Below are 21,779 nucleotides of genomic sequence, written 5' to 3'. Positions count from 1 at the left end.
TGGGGGAGTCAGGGAACAAATCCATCTCAACTCAAAGTACCTAACATGCAACATATATGGATAGGTACTGTTACGTGTGTGTGTGCATGCGCACATGCTCTCGGAGATTTTTTACAAATTAAAGTTATTGCATACCTGGGAATATGCATATCTGCATATCTTAGGCCACTGGTCTTAAAACCTTGCTGCCTGAATTATAATTTTGGCTTAACATTATGAGAATATTTTCATTCAAATATTCCAGTAAATATTTAAACTCAGATAAGTTATTCCACCACAGTACTTGTGCTGGAAAGCAGATTAATATGACCAGTTCAAGTCACTGGACTAACTAGTTGTGATATCTGCTTAAAACTGAATTAACCAAATTTAAAAAAAAGTTCGACTTAGTTCATAAATATCATGTTGTATCCCCCAAGTAATGTATAACCTGCTTATTCATTTCTGAATTTGAATCCTGAACAATCAGCTCAATGTAGGGGCTTAATAAATTCTTGTTGATTGTTAAACATCATTAAGCTGCTACAAAATCATTAAAGATCTTTTGCTCACAAAGTTAGTAAGAAAGGTATGATTTAAAAAGCACACATATTCCCTCTGGGAGGGGAGTGAGGAAAACCCAGGATGATATAAAAAACCAAAGACATCAATAAAAGCTTATTTTTTAAAATGTTTTTAAAGAAATGAAAATAAAAAGCAGTGCAACAGAACTAACCAGTACCCAGTGTTTCCCACCACTGTCTGCAATGAAAGGAGGTGCATTTTCTCAGTTCTAGGCTTGGTTATTATAATCATAACAACGTTCATTTTCTTTTTTTATTATGTTCATTTTCATTGTTTTGGTCATTGTATATATTGCTTTACTGGATCTGCTTTATTTTGACTTAGTTCATGCAACACTCAATATTGAATAGTCATGTATTCTTAGGATACAGTAAAATTCATGTGCCACAATTTTTTTGGCCACTCCCAAAATGACAGACATCCACTTTGTTTCCAATTCTTTGCTACCACAAAAGTTGCTACGCTGAAATTTTCTATTCTCAAACTGGGCCTATGATTTCATTGGCATAGGAAATCCTTGATAAGCAAGGTTTCTACCAATACAAATCAGGACTTGAAATGAACATCTTAATATATACGATTGGACTTCCTCTCCCTCCCCGCCCATCTTTGACCTCCATGGGACATGTGAAGCAATCATCCAGGGAGTATGGATAATTCAGTTACTTTTATAAAGCATAGTTACAACTTGCTTTCTGGTATTGGTAAACCAATTTACAGCTTGTGGTGTCTAAGGTAGGATTTGAACGAGGATCTTCCTGACTCCAAGTCTAGTGCCTTTATTGTAGTTCTTATGAAGACTGTTTTTGTCTTTGACAATATATCCTTTGGAGATTGACCTATGTCTCTTTCAGCATCAAGTTCACTTAAGTAAAATAAGTTAGACAGGCTTAGAGACTGGTTCTGATCTCCCAAGGCTTGTTTGCTTTAAAGGGATATTTTTTACATTGCTTGAAAAGAGATATTTGGGCTTCAGAAGATTATGACTTCTTTTGGTCCTCTTAAGAGTTCCCATCTGCCAGGCCTAGAATCTTACACTCCAAGAACTGGAAGAGACTTTATTTAGCTCAACCTCTAACCCTATGTAAGAGTCCCCTTTTAAATACTGATGAAAGGTGGCCATCTAACAATACTAACAACACAGTATCCCCAACTACCAACTATGTATTTTGCATTTTTCTGTATATATTTACCTTGTAAGCGTGCTTCTACATGTTCATGATGTGTCCCCTAATAGAATGTAAGCTCCTTGTGAGTAGCATTATTTCATTTGTACATCAGGTACAATGCCAGGCAAATATGAACTTAATTTGTCAGATAACTGACCAAAAAAAAAAAAAAGTAGCTATTCTAACTCTGAAGAACCATTTTATATGGGTAGGAAAAAAGTTACATACATTTGTTACATGAAAATGGCATCATACAGTTTTTATGGTCATGCTCTTTATTTCCTGCCTTTCTTTATACATGGCCAAAAAAGAAATAATAGCAACTTTCATAACCTTGAAATAGGTACCAAGACTATTATCAATGGCATGCATGACCTTGACAACAAAATGTGGCAACCAAAACTTCAATTTTTTCAACAAAGTCCAAGTAGCCTATTCTGGAAACAAAGGCAGAAGTTATACATCTATACATATACACTTACATATATCGTATAGTTTTACATATATACCTGAGAGAACACAAGAGTCCAAGCACACTATTTTTAATCAGGTCATCTCTGACACTCATCCAGATTGCAAAACTGAGCTATTTGGCTTCTATAACAATTTTGTCCAGCAAGACAATTTCCATCGCATGTGACGTTCCTCCAAATGGTTTGGTCTTCAAAGCAGTACCTAAAGTGGCTTTCTTACTGTTTGTCACATTTCTTTTGCAGCTGCAGAGCTTTCTAACTATACAAAGACTATGTGCACTTAACCATGTTGCTGGTATCTGAGTCTAAGTAAAAAAAAAAAAAAAAAAAGATTTATTGTATGTCCTAGAGACAACTTAGCTCAAAATACCTAAAACTGAACTCGTTTTCATTCCTCCTAAATCATCCCATCTTCCAAACTTAGATATTTCTGTCAAAAGTACCACCATCTTTCCAAAATCTTGGGTTGGTAATCTCAACATAATCTTGGATTCCTCATTCTTCTTCACACTACGTATTTAATAAGTGGTCACATCTTGTCATTTTTATCTTAACAGCCTCTCTCTCATCCAAAATTTTCTCTCCATTCACACAGCTACCACTTTTTAATTCAAGTCATTATCACATCTCATTTAGATTATTGTAATAGTCTAATTAATTTCCCCACCTCAAGCCTCTCACCATTTTAGTCCAACTTACACACTTGCTGCCCAAGTAATTTTATGGTAGAGATATGACCATGTCATTCCTCCTTCAACCAACTCCAGTGGTTTCCCACTGTCTCTAGCATAAAATATAAACTTCTCTGCTGATCTTTCTAAGTCCTATAAAAACTGGTCCAACCTAAATTTCTAGATTTATCAAACATTACACTTCCCTTCCTGCACTCTGCTATCCAAACCTGGCCTACCCTGTTACTCACTGTTGAAATTGCCATCTCACATCTCTCCTTATTTCTGCCTCAGAGAGTCCCTATCTTCCTTAAAGATGCAATTCAGGTAACATCTTTTGTACAAAGCTTTTCCTGATCCTCTTTCCCAAGCTGCCAGGGACCCTCTCTCCCATATATTTAACTACTTTGCATATATTTGCATGTATTAACCTTATAATTATTTTGTATACTTGCATAGTATAGAATATAAGCTCATTTTGAGTAGGAATTGCTTCATTCCTTGTATAATATCCCCAATGCCTAGCACAGTGCCTGGTACACTGTAGGCTCTTAATACTTGATGAAATAATATAACAACATCATAGAGGAAAAACAACTATAAAAAGACTTAGCTCTGATCACCACGATGACCAACCAAAACTACAGAGAACTAATAATGAAGCACACTACCTATCTCCTGAAAGAGACGGGACTACTACACAGAATGAGACACATACCTTTGGATATGGCCAAAGGTGTAATATATTTTGCTTGACTCTGCTATTTGTCACAAAGGAAGGTGTTTATTTTTAAATTCAGAGTAGATATTTTAAAGGGGAGAGGGAAGACAGTGATGCCAAAAAAAAAAAAAAGAGATAAGAATGAAAGGAAAATAAGAGTGATTGAAGCATTTAAGTAAATGCACAGAAGTGAAGAGAAGGAAGTTTAGAGGGGGACCCAGACAAGCAGAACTGTTTTGAAATAAAATGAATGCACTGTATGCGTAAATATAAAACTATGTAATAGACTCATGATTTCATACACAATCCTCCTTCTCTGCTCCTCTTTTGATATGCAAATATTCATATTTGTTGGTGTTGAAATTAAGGATTATAAATTGTTTTTTTAATTTTTAAGGAAAAAAGACCCTAGACATAGAATAGGAAAGAAGAAGAGGAACTCACTATTTTTAGCAATTTAATTACCACAGGATAATAAACAATAATGGAGTAAGTACTTAGGAGTGACAATCTCATGAACCTTGCTTTCATCTGAGCTAAAAGAGCCAGGGTAGAAAATTAAATAGAGGAACAATAAAATGAAAGTAAAGGAAGTACAGGACTACAGCAAGGACAGAAAGAAAAAAGGGCTATAAAGATGGGATAAAACTAGCATGCTTCCGATGGAGTTGTAAATTGGTCAAATCAAATTACTGAAAAGTAAAGATGCTACTGCTAGATATATACCTAAAAAGGGTCAAAGACAGAAAGAAACATTAAATATCTACACAAAAATATTTAGAACATTTTTTCTTCTGGAAACAGTACATCCTTAGCAACTGGACAATAGCTAAGCATAGAACAAAACTGGTAGATTAAGAAATACAAAAACATTGATGTAACCAAGTCTAGAAGAAAAGAAGCAAAAAGCAATAACATTAAAAGAAAATATGTTCTCCATACAAGCAAATCATATACTGATCTTGAAAACAGGATATATAGACAACTTAAGGACTGGAATCTCCCAGAACATAAGTCAAAAACCTGAACTCTATAACGCAACAAATAATAGAAACTGGCTCAAAACTTCTGACCACAGAAAACAAAGTGCCAATGGAAAAAAAAAATCACAAATTGTTTCTAGGGAAAAAAAAATCCAACAATTTAAATGACAAATTCTGCAAAAGACAAGGAGAAAGACTTTCAATTGAAAAAGAAAAAAAAGGCAACTGAAATAACACAAGGTTATTTTGCATGGCTCAGTGGAAAGAGTACTGAGCCATGAGTCAGGAAAACCTGAGCTCAAATCTACCCTCAAACCCTTTAAAAGCTGTGTGATCGTGAGCAAGTCAATTCACTTCTGTTTGCCTCAGCTTCATTATCTGTAAAATGAGCATATTATCTAAATCCCAGGGTTGCTGTGAGAATTGAGTTATTATTTATAAAGTGCTTAGCACAGTGCCCGGAACATGGTAGGGTACTATATAAATGTATATAATATAAATATAAAACTATTATTAACAGCAGAAAAAGAAGATTAAGATGGAAGTAGAAATCAAGCAAAAATAACAGTGGAGGAATAAGCCTGAAACATCTGGGATCAAATATTAACAATAACTCAACTATAGGTAAAGCCATTTGTTTTGTGGGACTAACCTTCAGAACAAGAGGTCTATAAAAGGGAAACTGGAAGAAAGAAGATAAAAAGGAATATGGGAAATATGTTGATCAAGTCAATTAACAAGAGTTGAATAACTTATAATCTCCCAGAAACACATGCAGTGCCAAAGGCAAGGACTTAAACAAGAAGAAAGAAAAGATAAAAATCATGGTTCCTTGGTAGAAGGGACTCCCATTAGAGAATGGTCCTACAGAAGAAAGAAAAAAAATTCTATAAAGGGAGACAGACTTCATACATAATCAATAATAATAATCAAGGATTTAGTGCTTAGGGAGATCAATACACCTCCAAGTGTCGGGCCTCTAAGGACAGTATCCTTCATCAGAAGAGGAATCAGAGCTCCTGGGGGCAGGCAACACCCAGACAAGTTGGATGGCATGGCCCCAAAGAGATATCACGAAAACTGAGGGTTGGGGAGAATGATCATAAGGAATAGTAATGAACTGTACCATCACTGACAGAAAAATCTTACCATGAGGCAATAATTCTACCTTCTCTATCTCCTGCAGAAACTGACATTTCTAAGACTAAGACTACAAAAAAGGGGACAGAAGAGCTACAAGATAACATAAAAACTTTAGAAAAGGGAACTCAAAAATAGATATGTTAGAAGTTTTAACCCTATGAGGAATAGAGACTGAAGAAGGAAAAATACAAAAGCCATCAGTCAAAGGATAAAGTCTAGAGCAGACATAAAGGAAAGAGAAATAATAAAGAAAACAACACCAAGAAATCATTTTTAGAAAAAGGTACAGAAAATTAAATGAACAACCTGATAAGGAAGAAGGTAAGGGGCATTTTGCTTGACAACTTAAATGAGAGAAAAAAATGGGGGAAGAATTAGAAAACTAAATAAAAGGAAAGAATAAAAAGTAATTAATAAATGAAGCGAAACTCCAAAACAAGAGAAAAAGGTCATAAATGAGGGAGGGAAGAGGAGCTGAAGGTGAGGAGATGAGAGAAGATAGAAACAATATCACCTTAAAGTAAATTAAGCAAAAATAACTGAAGAGATGATGTCCTTACAGAGGAAGCAAGGGGGGAAAAAATCTTAATTTGCCAAAAAACAAGTTAGAGACAAATGGAGAATATAAAACAATACATAACTTTAAATGTTAATGAATTAAGTAATCCAATAAAATGAAAAACACTGATAAAAGCTAACATTTATATAGCTTTTACTATGCACCAGGTACTGTGCTAAATGCTTTATAATTATTATCTCATTTGACATAAGCAGATTGGATTAGAAAAATGAAAAAAATGACAAGAATTCAAGAAAATATAACAATTTATCCATACAAAGTAAGCAAAAACAGAAGAACAATCTGCACAATGACAACAATAATGAAGAAAATAGTAATTAAAAGACAACAGAACTCTGATCAACCCAGCATTATCAACTGTAACTTCAGAAGACTGGTAGTGATATAGTAGACTATAGATGCAGAATAAGCATGGCTAATGAGATGATCTGTTTTGCTTCAATTTCTTTGCTGCAAAGAAAGTTCTACTGGGGAGGAAGAAGATTGAGAAGTGACAGCAATGTACAAGAAAAAGATCAATAAAAGAATTTTCAAAAATTTAATCCATGATTTGTGCTTATATCATATTTATATCTGAATATATCCCCCCACACTCTACCCAATGAGCTATTCCTGTAGCAAAGAATTTTTTTTTTAAAAGAGAAAGCACAACTAACCAACATGGCTGGGACTGAATATATTGCAATTTTCCCACATGTACTCCTCCACCTCTGCAAAGAATAGAGGTGTATTTTCTCATCTCTTCTTAGAGGCCAAGTTTGCTTATTTTAATAACACAGCATTCCATTTTTTAAAAAGAATAAACAAAAAAATAAGAATGTTAAACTGTTGGAGCTATGGGGAAAGAGGTACATGTATACAGATTGGTGTGTGGCACTTTAAATTGATGAGTAATAACTGTACAACAGTAGCTAAGAAGATCTTCCACTTCTGGGAATATAAACTTCCCCCAAAAATGTACAAAATATTCCTAGAAGCACTGTTTATGATAGATTTTAACAGCTAGATATAATCCCAAAGTCCAACAATGGGGGAGGGAAAGAGGAAGTGGCTAAACAATGGAATATTATTATACTGCTAGTGATTAGGAAGTCTATGACAAAAAATGAATATGCTGATATGAAATAACATTAAGAAAAACAGAATAAGGTAATACTGACATATTGATTACTTTATAAAAATTAACATTAGATATTGCTCACCTTCTCTACTTGAGAAAAAATCTACCTATATTCCTCTTTTTAAAAAATTATAACCACATTTCCTTGCCTCCAGTTCCAAAGCTAGGCATTTTTTTTTTTAAGAGTTCAGACAGCAGTTCAGCAGTCACAAAGTACTGGTATTCTATGGTTGCCTAAAGCTGATAGCTTGAATTCAGTTAGCACATCTAAGTGCTCAAATGCCATTTCCTCAATTATCTTGGGTGTGAATGAGAATTTAAAACATCTTTAGAAGTGCTGTCTGAATAGATAATATCAAGTAAGGGGATCTTCCAATAGCTTTGAGAAGCTCGGTTGGTAGCCCGGACTCAGAAAAGTCCTATTGGCCAATTTATTCAGTGCATTCAACGTATTTTTAAATAATCATAATTTAAAATTTTGTTTCAGTTTACATTTGATTGTTCTATGTACCACTTAGCTTAACTATTTCACCAATTCCTCCACCCCCCTCCAAAAATAAGACATTGACAGAAGAATTTTAATTTATCTGGGAGAGCTTCATAGAAACAATATGGGAAGGTCATAAATGTGTTCAGAAGTAGGGGAGAGGAGAATGTCTAATTTCAGAACACTAGCTTGGAGTAGAAACAATTAAGATATATTTGAGGATGAAGAAAATCTTGATAGCAAAATTGGATCGTCTGGTATCAATTATTGATAGCTCAATATAGGACTTGTATAGACAAAACATAATACCACCTCTTTCTTTACCTCACAGGTGGAAAGGGAATTGATACTGAAAGGAGTGCAAAGTATTTTTGCATAATGAGTCTGCTTCTCCTTACCCTCCCCCTTCCACAATGAACAAGGGCTGTGGCAAATCCACACAGGGTATTCTACACATTGAGAAAACACTTTCCCTTTTTATGCTTTTATATTGTAATTTCAATTTATACTCTTTGACAGTGAGTTACGATTGCAAACAATTCTAGCAGTCTATGTTTTCCTGGTTGTGCAACTGTCACCTCTGAATTCCCAATCTGATACCTTCCTCCTCCATTTTTAGAGTTGGCATAGGAAAACTCAGGTCCCCTGGTTCCAAAACCAATTCCCTTTTTACTGTATCTTGCTGGTTCTAGTCCAAAACTTTGTTCCTAAACTTCAGTCCTGTTACCCATGTGTACTCTTGTCATGTCCAACTTAAGATTTTTTTTAATTAAAAAAAAATTCAGAACCAATAAATCAGTAATGTTCGCAATTTTCAGTTCACCACCTTTCACTTAGCACTTGGCTCTGCTGAAACTCTGCCTGAATTCACCACTGAATTGTTACTACAATCTCATCTTCTTATACTTTCCCCATCCCAGTGAGGCTTAACCCTGAGCTGCTTAAAAGAACCCTGTTTTGCATCAATAATTTGCTAATTCCTCATGCCTATCTACCTCAACCCTCCTCCTTCATTGTCCCACTCCAAATCTGCCTACTCCTTCCCTTGTGCCCTCCAGAATATTTGTTCTGTAATTAACTTCCTTTCATCTAAAAATTCTCTCTCTCTTCCCAGCATTTGGCACTCCCCATTGCACACCTAAACTAAGCAACCTTCTCTCCTTTAAAGTTTACACGATTCTAATTTATCACCCAATTCAGATCCTGGTAGCTTATTCACTGACACCCAATATATTTTCTTCCCTTCCTCAATGAGTTTAAAGCCTAGCTCATAATTTTTCTCTCCTCCCCATCTCCTGACCTCCCACTAGAGGACTTCAACATACATACCAATACTCCCATCAAATACCCCAAGTTCCTGGTTTCTTAATTCACTCGGTTCCCATGATCTACTCTCCACCTCAACTACACACAGAAATGGGCATACTTAATCTTGCTATCATGCACAAATGTTCCAAAGTGTTTCATGGACATGAAAGTCATGTTTGTGATCTGGGAAATTTTTTAATTTGATCACATCTTTCACCATTTCATATTTACCGTTATCTTATAACCCCTATCATTGTTCTGTCTCCTCATAGGTCCCTTCATTCCATCCAACCCTTAGTTTTGTTCCCCAGGCCATCATTATACTAGCTACACTCTTCTTTGCCTATCTTGACCCCTTGGTGAACTAACTTGACTCTAAACTATCTTCCACCCTCAAATCATCAGTGTTATTCTCAACTTCCCCTTTTCACTTATCCCACACATCCTATCCATTACCAAATCATGTTTCTACCTTAAGAATCTTTCTCAAGTGTGTCCCTTTCTCTTCAATGGAGCAGCCTCCAATGCACTCTAGGTCCTCATTACCTCAAGCCCACACTAGGATAATAGCCTTCTAACTGATGTATCAAGGCTCTCCCAAGCTGGAGTGGAGGGGGAAGGAGGACGAATTGGGGGAAAGACAGGGAGAGAGGAGGGAAGAGAGAGAGACACAGAGAGAGAGAGAGACAGAGACAGAGAGACAGACAGAGAGAGACAGAGAGAGATATGGGAGGAGAAAGGGGGGGAGAGTTCAGGAGCCAGTCAATAAGCATTTATTAAGTGCTTACTATGTGAGAGGCACAGTGCTAAATACAAAGGAAGGCAAAACCAATTCCTTGCCCTCAAGGAGCTCACATTCTAATGGAAATGTCAACATGCAAACAACTATGTACACACAAGATACATACAGAGTAAACTAAAGGCAATCTCACAGGGAAGGCAGAGAGGAGGTAATCTCAAAGAGAGTAAAGACAGATGAGGAAAGGAGACAAACCAGAAGACTATTTAAATAGTCTAGGCATGAAGTGATGAAGACTTGAACCAGAGTGATCAGAAGGGGGAGGGGATTACATGGAGAAATGTTACAGCAGCAGAACTGACAGGACTTGACACTGGATTGAGGGGATGAGATTACACACACACACACACACACACACACACACACACACACACACACACAATGTTAGTTAGGGCTAGATATACAGATTTAAGAGCCCTCTGCATTGCTGATAATTGACCCCCAAGAGACTATAAAAAAAGAGAACACACCCAGGACAAAACTGTGAGGAATAGCCAGGATTAGAGTGTGAAACTAAGATGATGCTTCAACAAGAGACAGAAAAAGAACAGTCAAGTAAGAAGACAATCAGGAGAGAGTGGAAGATATGTAGGAATAAGGAATGGTCAAAGGTGTCAAAAGCTGTAGAGAGGTTTAAAAAAAAAAAGGGATGAGAACTGAGAAAAGTCATTGTTATTTGTCCTTCCTGATGTTCAGCAATTAAGAGGATCTTGGAGATTAGATTAAGTCAAATCATAAATCCTGAAATCAGACTGCAAGGAATTGAGAAGTGAGGGAGTAGAAGTACTTAATCTGGAGCAGACCTGCACAATTTGGCAGTAGGTAAGGGCCAAAATTAAAATAGGCTAACCTTCTTCAGCCTGGAGACAGGTTAGACTAGAACAGACCTGCAAATGTACAGGATGTTTTCCGCAAGCTACAGGTTGTTCAGGCCTGGGCTAGAGACAGACTGATGATGGCTGGTTGTCACAGGTCAGGCAAGTGCACAGTGGCAACCCTACATTTTTCACAGATCCCCTGAAATTCTTTGGCAGGATGAAAGGGGCCCACAGGCTATATGTTGTGCAGGCTTGATTAAGAGCCAACAGCAAAGATGAGATTCAAGTTGGGGAGGGTGACTGATGCGAGACAGAAGGATATGAACCCAAGCGGAGAGTCAGTTGACCTCAGCAAAGAAGCAACTCTTCATAATAGCCTGTAGCAAAGTAGACAATGGGGAAATGACATCAAGCCTGGAAATCCAGCCTTGAGATTCAGAATAGGGGAGAAGAAACAGATAACCTCTATAAGTGACTAATGAACCACTTCTTGCAAGAGACTTTTCTGGATTCCTCCATTTATTAGTGCCTCCTCGAAAAATTTTGTATTTATTTGTATATCTGTGAACATCTATTACCCCACAGAATATAAACTCCTTGAGAGCAGGAACTTTACTGTTACTTTTAATTGTACTAGTATCCCTAGTGCCTGGCACTGAATGAAGAGTTTTTGATTTAATGATTGAAAACAAGTTCTCCAAACACCTTAGGTTTTCAAGTTAAAGCTAAAAGACACTTGCTAGTAAAGTTGTAGACAGAATTCCCATCAAAATAAGGATTGGACTAGATATCCCCTTAGGTAACTTCAAACTCTCATGCTCTATGATTCTATGACTTTCATTATGAATTTTTTATAAGAGTTCTGGCTAAGAACTTGCCCCTCATATTGAAGAAAGACCCTTCAAAGATTCTTGCAAGAGAACAATGGGGATGTATTTTTACTAAACTGAAACCAAGCATTTCCTTCAAATATGAATGTAAATAACAAGACATTATTTTGGGAAGGGGTGCTCAAGTTTCAGGAGATTGCGGTAACAAAAAAGAAAAAGTTGATCTAAAGCAGACTCATCTGTTCTTCACTTATAAATAAACTGTTTGGGAAGCTAAGATCACCTTCACTTTGAACATTACAACTATTCTATTTATAAGGAATTATTCCCTATCTCAGTATTACAAAAACATTATCTTAAAACTATCATAAATCCCATGATCCTACTGAAAAGTTAATATAATACTGTAGCACCTACTCTTTAAATGTAGTATCTAAAGCCATCTGCCAATACTTCCTTGTCCTCTCAATTTTGAACAGTATCAAAGAACTTAGTTTTTTTAAAGCAACAAATTAGCTTTAAGATCACAAAACTTTTTACATTTGATATCTTAAGTTTAAATTATACTGCATCATACTTGTAAATAATTCATAAAGTCAAAGAAATTTCAAGCTGGAAGAGGACTTAGAGGTAATCAAATCCAATCTCATCATTTCTAAATGAGGAAACTGACGTCTAAAGAAGTTAAAAGACCTGTTCAAGGTTCAATGGCTGATTAGTGGCAGTCAGCATTAGGAACCAAGTCTTCAGACTCTCAGTTCTGTGCACTTTTCCAATATGTTAAACTGCCTCCTGTGAAAGAACTAGTATCTACCAGTGCTTCTTCCCCAACCAACATGAGCTAGGAAAAGGAAAAAGAAAAGAACTTGAATGGACCCATGGATGGGGCAAACTATGTGGCCTTACGCACCTTTCAGGGGGCCACTGACCACTGAAGTTGTTTCTTGTTCACCTAAGGGACAAAAAAGGTACTACCTATGTGAACTCAGGGATTCACCAATTTGGTGGAGGTCTGAAGACCACAGAGTCACCATATCCTGGCCTACTGACCAGGCATGTTTATGTAGAAATGAAGTCCCATTGTATATTAGTTGCATATCCTTGCTATGTGAGGACTAAGTAAACTTTTAACTGTTCAAAGACTTGTGAACGTTTCATTTCATTCCAATATCAAATCTGAATTGGTTCACAATGGGGTGGGTGGAAGGTCAGACCTACTCCTAACCCTCCAATATTAATATATTTGTTCATTAATATTTGATGATCATTAATATTTCAGAAGAAAGACAGAGCTTCCTTATATATGAACATATTTTAAGACTGAAACTATTTGTTTTCTGACAAATGTTAACTGCACATGAAAAAAATCAATACATACTACACGTAGTTGAATAAATAACATACTAAGACCTGGAGTTCATTATTAGAAGGAGGAATGAAATGAAATCGTGTTTTTTTATACATATACTACACTTTTACTTTCTATATACTAGACCTGTAACTACCAAAAATACCAACAGCGAAAGACATAAAACCCTTGATGCAATTATAAATCAATAGTATATGATCAATAAGGCATGGCAGGGAGGCATGATAGCAAAGTGAACCTACTTTGGAGTCAGGATGCTGAGTGAAAGGAACAGAACCAGGAGAATTTTGTACACAGCAACAACCACAGTGTGTAAGGAATTTTTCTGGCAGACTTAGTACTTCATTGAAATGCAAGGACTTAAAAAATTTCCAATGAACTCTTGTGGCAAAACTCCTTCCACATCCAAAGAACTATGGAACTGAATCACAGATAGAAGTAGACCAGTTTCTTTTCTATTATGCTTTGTTTTGTTTTATGGTTTCTCTCATTCATTTTAATTCTTCTATGCAACATGTATTTAATAGGAACGTACATATAGAAACTATATAAGATTGTACACCATCTCAGGGAGGGAATGGAAAAGATCTAAGATATATAGAAGTGATTGTCGAACACTGAAAACAAAATAATTTAAGTCCTCCCAAAAAAAAACCTGGGTTCAGTTTATGCGTTTTATACATACCAGTTATGTGGCTACCCATAAGTCATTTAACTTCTCAGTGCTCCTGAAAAAAATTCTAAGACTACAGATTAGAAGAGTTGTTGATCTTCAAGCCTACATTCTGACTTTACAGGGAGGGAGAGAGGGGGAAAGAAAGGGAGAAAAGGGGAGGTTGTGGGGGGCAAACAGGAAGAGGGAGGGGGAAGGAGAAGGATGGAAGGGGGAGGGAAGAGGGAGGGAAGAGGAAAGGAAGGAAGAAAAGAGAGAGGAAGGGGAACAAAGGAGACAAATAAAAAAAGGAGAAGACATGGGGAGGGTGAAAGGCTAAGAGGGAAGACAGAAAGAGGAAAGAAATGGAGGAGAGAGGGAGGGGTAAAAGGAAAGGGACAGAGAAGGGCAGAAAGGAGGAAAAAGAGGGGAGAAAGAGGAAAGGGAGGGGAGAAAAAAGGGGGGACAGGATGAAATGGGGGAGGGAAGAGGTAGTAATAGTAGTAATAGTAGTAGCAGTAGTAGTAGTAGTAATAATAGTAATAGTAGAAGTAGTAGTAGTAGTAAATAAGAGCAAAAGCAGCTAGCATTTATAGAGCTTTATCTATATTACTTCATTTGATTCTTATAACACCTCTGCAGTAGGTGCTATTATTGTCCTCACTTTACAGATGAGGAAACAGAGTCACAAAGCGGTTTGGTTTTTTTTGTAAGATGTAAGATACATACTTACTATGAATCAATATTTTAAAATGCTTTCTTACTGAGGGTCTGTTTTTATAGTATAATCAATAGGTTCATACTAGCACTCAAAATGCAATATCTTAATTTTAATTCAAGTTTATTTTCCCACCAGTTAAAGTCATCTATACTATATTATCTTATTTCAATCTTGTATAATGTATAAGCGTATTCCTTAAATAAAAACCAAGCCTGAAGACATGTATGATTATATAAAATATCCATCTAAATTTTTCCACCTTAAGACAGAAAAATATCTACATACTTATTGCTCAATCAGATTCTCCCCCAGGCATAAGCTGTAACAACTACTTGCATTTCTAGAGTGAGTTAAGCTTTATAATATGTTACAGTAAAAGAGTTGCTTATAATATCACTCTTTGGTGCATAGCAGCAATACACCAAAACAATATTTCTTACAGTTCTTCACAGTAAATTTAAGAGGCAAAGTTTTCAAGTAGCAAGATATTAGGGCTAAGTTGCCATGGGAAGCTGACTGAAAGTGGCCATAAACACAGAAAAAAAATGATCCAGACAATGATTCCAAGGAGGGGAGGGGGACAGGGCTGAGAGGGCACCAAGGATGTGATCTAATACTGGCTTGGAAGTGGGCCAGGATTTGGAGAGGCTCCCAGTATGATCCTAAACTGCTCATGAAGCCCTAAGGTTCAAAATAGCCATATAAAGGGCTAGAAGATTGTCTTTTGTCTCTTTTTTGCATCCCCAGCACTTAGCACAGTGCCTACCACATAGTAGGTACAAACATCTGACTGATGTGATTAACTTGACTGTAGTTCCAGAAAAAGCCTGAATCTCAGCAAAGTTGGTTTACACCAGTCTATCCCACATTAAACAGACACAAAATAAGACAGGCTACATTAAAGTCATCCTATCTAGAGGAAAGGTACCTTTTCCAACTTTCAAAATTCACAAAGTAAAAAACAGAATCATCTCCACTATACACCACTTCTTGAGAAACAACTTGTCAACAAAGATCAATTCTCCCAGCCTTAGGCATAATTTGCTGATTTGCAATACTAGTAAAAATTTGTTCACATTTTTAAATGACAGGAGTATAAAAGACTTCATAATTCCATAATTAAATTTTTTTATCAAAAAGAATTTCTGCTTGTGAAACTAAAATCAACAATAAAGTAACTGTTCAAGAAACCTGGATAAAGGATAAATCACAATATCAGCATGGCAAAAACTAATTAATATATTTGATTAGGTCCAACTCTCTCCTGATTGTGCTTGGGAAAGTAAAAGCAACAAGAAACAACCCTTTCTCCTTATTTCTAATTCCCTTGAGAATCAGAGGTTAGGTCAGTAGAGTTTATTATGTTCCACCTACAGGAAGAATAACCATCTTTAAAACTCATTTCACCTCACTCCTACATCTTAAAATGAGAACTGCTCCATTCTAAGAGACTTCCAAAATAAATTCCCCATAGACATTTTTCTCCCCCACTTGTTTTTTAAAATCTTCTAAATTAAACTTAATTGTGTTATTTTTAAATGATGTTTCTGCCCCTTTCTCCTAAAAGGGTAAGGGATTAATACATATGCATAATTAAATCTATATATCTTAAAAGCTACATGTGTTTTTCTTGTGTTATTTTCCCTTAACTAATAATGAGGCTCATCATTAGCTGAAAATAGCCCCAGCAACTCCTAAAGACCAAAGACAAGAGAACTGCAATCAAGGTTTCCCACTACCACTCCAATTACAGCTCCATGAAATATGGAAGTGCTAATAATAAATCAACAAGTGCCTACTCTGCATTGTCCTAAACCCTGGTAAACAGAAGCTTTTGGAGTTGGAAGGGATCTTAACTCGATCACACAGCACAATGTAAGAAAATCATACACAATGCAATCTTCCCGAAAGAGTATATACTTTCAGCTAACTAAAAATTAAGATAAACTCATCATAAATATGACATGACCAAAGCATGTTGATGGAAAGCAAGAGAATCCTGAAATTTTAAAAAAGTACTTTCAACATTTTTTCTTTTCCTCAACCTTACGTTTTGTTTTGTTTTTACCCAAAGGGCTAAGAGCATTATTTTATCCAGTGTTCCACACAGAACAATTATTCATTCAGAGCTCTGCCCATTATGCAAAACAGTATTTAGTATTTCTAAAATGTGGATTCTGTAAACAACACAAGGCAACGGCTATTTGTCAATAAGTATTTTTTTTATGCTATCATATTTACATCACACCAGTATTGAAGCCAGGGGATTTGTCACAAAGCCCTTCATTAAGATGTACTTTGCAAAATTTATACTTCCAAAGGTTCGGAAAAGTTGACATTTAACAAACCATCCTAACTTTAAAACAAATTAAACATCTAGTAAGTTTAAAGAAAATATTCTCTATTTGCGAGTTAGTCACAACTTTAAAGAGACATAACAAAGGTTCGCTTCACTTCAAAGCTAATTTTGCAAAGTCTGGAACCCACAAAGATAAGAGAAATTGGCATAATCCGTAATTACAACAGATGACACCAACAGGCACTAGCTAACAGGACGCTCACAAATCGCAAAGCTCTAAGGCCCCTGGAAGTGGCAGCAGGTAAGAACAGCCAAAGCTCGGTGGACAGGGCAGTTACACCGGCCCCCAGCTTACCACCCAGTGCTGCAGCCCGCAATCTCCAAGTGGCAGCAGCCGCGCTACTGCAGTTCTGCGGGAGGTGGCGGCAGGAGAAGGGCGGGGGCGAGGGGAGTGAAGGGGGGCAGAGAGAGGTGGAGCTCGCAAGAACTGTGCCGTGACCAAAAAAAAAAAAGTGTTGTAAAAGCAACATCCTTTGCCCAACCAGGACCTTAATTAAGCACACCTAGTAACAGAGCACCTCTTTCCCAATCCTGGAAGCTGAAAGAGAAAAAGTCTTCGTAATTCCTATCCTATTTTTAAGGATTCAAGCCATGTCACTCTTAATATGACTGTTTTTAAAGTGCTTTACAGATGGAGAAAGTAGTGAGAAAATAAAGTCCCAAATCAAATAGAACCGGGGGGGCGGGGGGGAAGGGAGAGAAGGAAAGAGGGGGAGAGAGAGAAGTAGGGGGAGCAAGGGAACTGAAGGAGAGAAGTGAGGGACTGGAAAGAGAAATAGCGTGAAGCCAAGCAAGGAAGAGAAAGGTCAAACTCTTTTAGAATAATAAAAAACAAATTCGCAGCTTGGAATGACGTCGGTATTTTACACGTCCGTCGCGCGCCCCACACGGGGCCCTGCTATACATACCTATATGGGGGAGGGGGCACAGGGGACAGTCCCCTTCCCCGCAGCCACGCGCAAACTTCGCCTCCTTTCCCCCGGCCGCCAGCAGAGTCGCGGGCCCCCAAGTCCCCCTCCCCTCACGCTGTCCCCGGACTCTGCTCCCGGCCGAACCGTTAGATCGGGACCGGGGTCCCGCCGGTCCCCTCCCCCCACGCGCCGGCCGCCCCGCTCACCTGGCGCGCGCGGAGGCGCCCGAGGCGCGAGGGGAGCGGGGGCCGGCGGGGCGCTGCTCGGCCTCCTCCGCCGAAGCTCGGCGCGAAGCTCCGCTGGCTGGGTACTGACACCCTCCGTTCGCGGCCCGGAGGCCGGCGGGGCTGGGGAAGGGATTGTCCCCAACTTCGTTCTTCCCCTCCCCCTTCGCCGCTCTTTGGGGGGGGGGGGGGGGGGAGGGAGGCCCGGGAAAGTCGAAGCTGGACGAGGGAGTTGCCGGTTCGGTCCCCTTCCCGCCGATGAGGGGCTGAGCCACGGGAGCCCGGGGCGGGCGGCGATCCCAGGTTGGAAACGAGTGCTGGGCTGCCGGAGAGGAGACGCTCCGCCGCCGCCGCCGCCACCGCAGACAGCTCCGCAATATGGCCGCCCGGCGGCTCCTCCGGGGGAAAAGGCGGGGCTGCCCCGCGCCGCCCCCTCCCCCTACCGGCCGCGGCCGCCGCCTGGGGTGCCGCCCCCACCCTTTACCTTCCCCCTCCTCCCCCCAGCCACCGTCCGGTCCCTCCCCCCCACACCCACGCACACCTCGCGGCCCGGGCCGAAAAGCCTGTCTTCTTCCCTGTCCGCCCGCCCCTCTTCCGGATGTCACCCCCTTCCCCGTGTGGGGACATATGTGGAATCATTCTCTGGGGGAGAGTGGAGGGAGCCTACCGGGATGTCCCGCGGAGTGGGAGCCCTCCCAGCTGCGTCCTTGTCCTCCTCGGGAGCGAGGAAGTGAAGTCCCTCCGGAATGCCTGGGGGCAGCCCCCCGGGCCGGCCTGAGTGGGCGCTGGGCGGCTGTCCTCCCCAAGGACAGGAAAGTTTAAACTGCCTTTGACCCTTCCCGAGAGCTCGCTTAAAGATTTCCTTCCCAGCCTATAACCGATCCTTTTCGCGGGGAAGAGACACAAGCCAAAGCCAGCGTTTCACTTTTGTGGGCTGTGGTCCGAGGAGGGCACACACATGCAGCGGTGTGAGGCTCTGGAGGCAAAACTAAGCTGAAAATGCTTGGATCGGTTTAAAACGACTCAGAAAAGCTGCGGAGGCAGGCCCAGTTCAACCAGCAGGTCTAACGTGGAGGACTTTTTCTTTAACCAAGATAACAGCGCGCCTTTACGGAGTCCTTGCAATGTACAATGTACGCTGAAGGGTGGTAGAAAGCCAGGCATTGTCTGACCAGCCACATTCAATAAATGTTTACCAAGGGCCTACTATGGACAAGACACAAGCAGAGTTTACAGTAAAAACAACGATGATTCCAGCTCGAAACAGAACTGGGATTGTGTGGTACTGGTGCTCCCTAGGAAACGTTCGAAAATTGGCTCCCTTGCGTGCTGATGTCCGCTAGAGGCACATTTAACTATTACCCAGGGTATACCTGTCAACCATCAAGAATGGAATTTTCAGGAATTAAAAAATATGTACCTTTCAAATTATACCCACCTCCACCTGTTGCACGCTGGGTGACTTGCCTAGCTTGCCTTTCACTAATCTTCAGCTCTAGCTCTAGAGATGAATACTCTATGGGAAAAGAGTAAGGAATTGAAGGAGTGTGTAATATAAGTGCAACAAGCCTATATCTGGAAAGGACCTCACAGATCATCTGGTCCAAACCCTTCATTTTAGAAATGATGAAATAAAGACCTGGAGAGATGATTTTGCCCAAGACCTCAAGCGTTCGTGATCAGTCAGAACTAAAGTCCTAGGCTTTGCCAGTTCCCTATCCAGGATTCTTTCTACGGTATGATACTTCTTCATACTTTCAAATCTGGATATGTAAGATTAGGTGTCTAACTGTAGTAATTACAGAATATAAGATTGTCAAGTTCTCTATTATGTATGCCCTAAATTAGGAATCTTTTTATGAGATTTAAGTGATTATGTCTCAAAATTATGACCAGTTCTCTTATTACTCTTTAATTTTCATGTTTGTGTGTGTGTGTGTGTGTGATATGCTGGAAATGGCACTGAACTTAGAATTAGAAAACATACTTTTGAGTCCAAATTCTGCAATTTCTCAGCTGTGACTGTGACCAGTGACTAGTACATATTTGTAGCAGAAAAATGTTCTTCTTTGACTACATTCTGATAATAGTGTACTTATATGAGACATCTATGACCTCTGGTCATGAGCTTTGTCTCACCTAGGGGAACACTTGTCCAGTGTTACATTTTTCATCAAGCTTTCCCTGAAATAATTTCTTTGGATGTGGATGATGGGATGGTCTGTTATCTTACTTTTATAGCCCATACATATGAAGATATTTTAGAAAACATACTTGTAAGTTCTCTTTGAAATCAGATTTTTCCTCTAATAATTATATTGGATCGAGTAGCTTGTATCAAACCCACTGCTTCATGCTTTTGAGTCTAATGAGAAGTCCTTGGAACTGCACCTGCCCAGTGTTTACTTGGAATATGGATGGATGACATCATCCATCTGGCTTCACTGCTCTCTCCAAAGCCAGATCTCAACATGCAGCATGAATTTGGAAGAATTCTATCATTTATGCTGGCAAATATTCAGGAACTGATATAAGCTTGCTGTCAATTCTTTGCAAAGAAAAATCATTTCCCTAGCATTTATAAAATTTCTGTTTCTGTCATACTAAATTCCTGTGTTCAGACCACATATGAAACTGAATACTTGTCCTTTGAGACTATTCATTAGTTTTCTTCATTTCTCCAATTTAATCACCAGACACTACGGTAATGTCTCTATAGCATATCCCATTTAAGATTCAAATGGTTCCTCACAAGAAAGATAAGGCAAAGGTCCCTCACTAGAAAGATAAGGCAACTCTCCTGAGAAGGATCCTAACTTGCCATAGGGAAAGTCTTTGCTCTGACTTGTATACAGCTTGCTTTGTACTTCCAGAATTCAACTCACATGTGCATTTCATAGCATCTTCAGAGATTTCCTTTGTAGGAGAGTCTTAATTATCACCTCTATATAATTAACCTATGTAGGGGGTGGTCTACTGACCAGTTTCCAGGTATTCTCTACCTGGAATTATCTCTCTAGAGATTCTAAAATGAACCTCTGATCCAGGTAGTATATACTACTATCTGCCTCCCCAAGTCTTCACTCAAATCATTCATTAATGCCTTCCAAAACTTTGTCTTTGGTGTAAATAGGCATACTTGGTTTCAAAAGTCCTTTAAAGGTGATTAAATTCAATTATGTGTTTCACATAAAATCCTTAGATATTTAACACTGATACTTCTCATTTTAACGTAAATCTCATTCACAAAGTGCACTGCCATGGAACAAATATCAATGCTTAAACAAGCAACCATGCTAATTCTGTGGCATAAATTTAAAATAGTAGCACAATCGAAATTTCAATTAAACAATCTGAATCAATGGCAAATGATATTGTTTTTATATAAAATTAGAAGATTTGCATAAATTAAAGGTAGAATGAAACAGTGCTTCCTTTCAAGAGGGATTTTTCAACAATAACAAACCTAAGAAAGTGGGAGGGAGAGGAACTTTTCTCAAAAGAATCACAAAATTTTCCTTAAAAATAAAAATTTAGAGGAAATACATAGAATTCTAGGTATATCCATGTGAATCTCTTAGATTTGAAAAAAAAAAAAACCCACACACTTGGTGATAATAATTGCAGATTAGCCCCCATATTTAACCACCAGGGGACACTGCTAATTTGTTACCTGATGCTGTTCATCAAAGGGGGGAGGAAGGGAAAAGGATTGACAATTACACTCTTGTTGATTAAGATCTACACTCAACACCAGAGAGAATTCTGGAAAAACTCTAGATTCTCTAAGATTCTTTCAAAGCAGGTTACCACTGTTCTGTAGCTTCACTTCTTTTCTAGTTAAGTCTAGGATTGAGGTCTATGTGTATTTATCTAA

General features: G+C 38.6%; 1 protein-coding gene across 4 annotated transcripts in view; it reads right to left on the bottom strand.

Moving 5' to 3' along the window:
• RDX (radixin) overlaps positions 1-18,667 on the bottom strand; it is an 87,132-nt gene extending 68,465 nt beyond the window's left edge. Inside the window, exon 1 of one of the 4 annotated variants that reach the window (XM_072611171.1) lies at positions 18,570-18,667. The gene's annotated coding sequence lies outside the window, so the exon portion shown is untranslated. Of the gene's footprint in view, positions 1-17,675; positions 18,357-18,443; positions 18,523-18,569 lie in introns of those variants that run through there. The other 3 variants (XM_072611174.1, XM_072611173.1, XM_072611169.1) reach the window with 3 other exon arrangements.
• Positions 18,668-21,779: the final 3,112 nt, after the last annotated feature.

This window comes from Notamacropus eugenii, chromosome 5 (genome assembly GCF_028372415.1).
Source record: "Notamacropus eugenii isolate mMacEug1 chromosome 5, mMacEug1.pri_v2, whole genome shotgun sequence".
In the NCBI taxonomy this organism is placed as follows: domain Eukaryota; kingdom Metazoa; phylum Chordata; class Mammalia; order Diprotodontia; family Macropodidae; genus Notamacropus; species Notamacropus eugenii.
The sequence above is the reverse complement of the archived record's forward strand: the minus strand, read 5'-3'. Positions and strand labels throughout refer to the sequence as shown.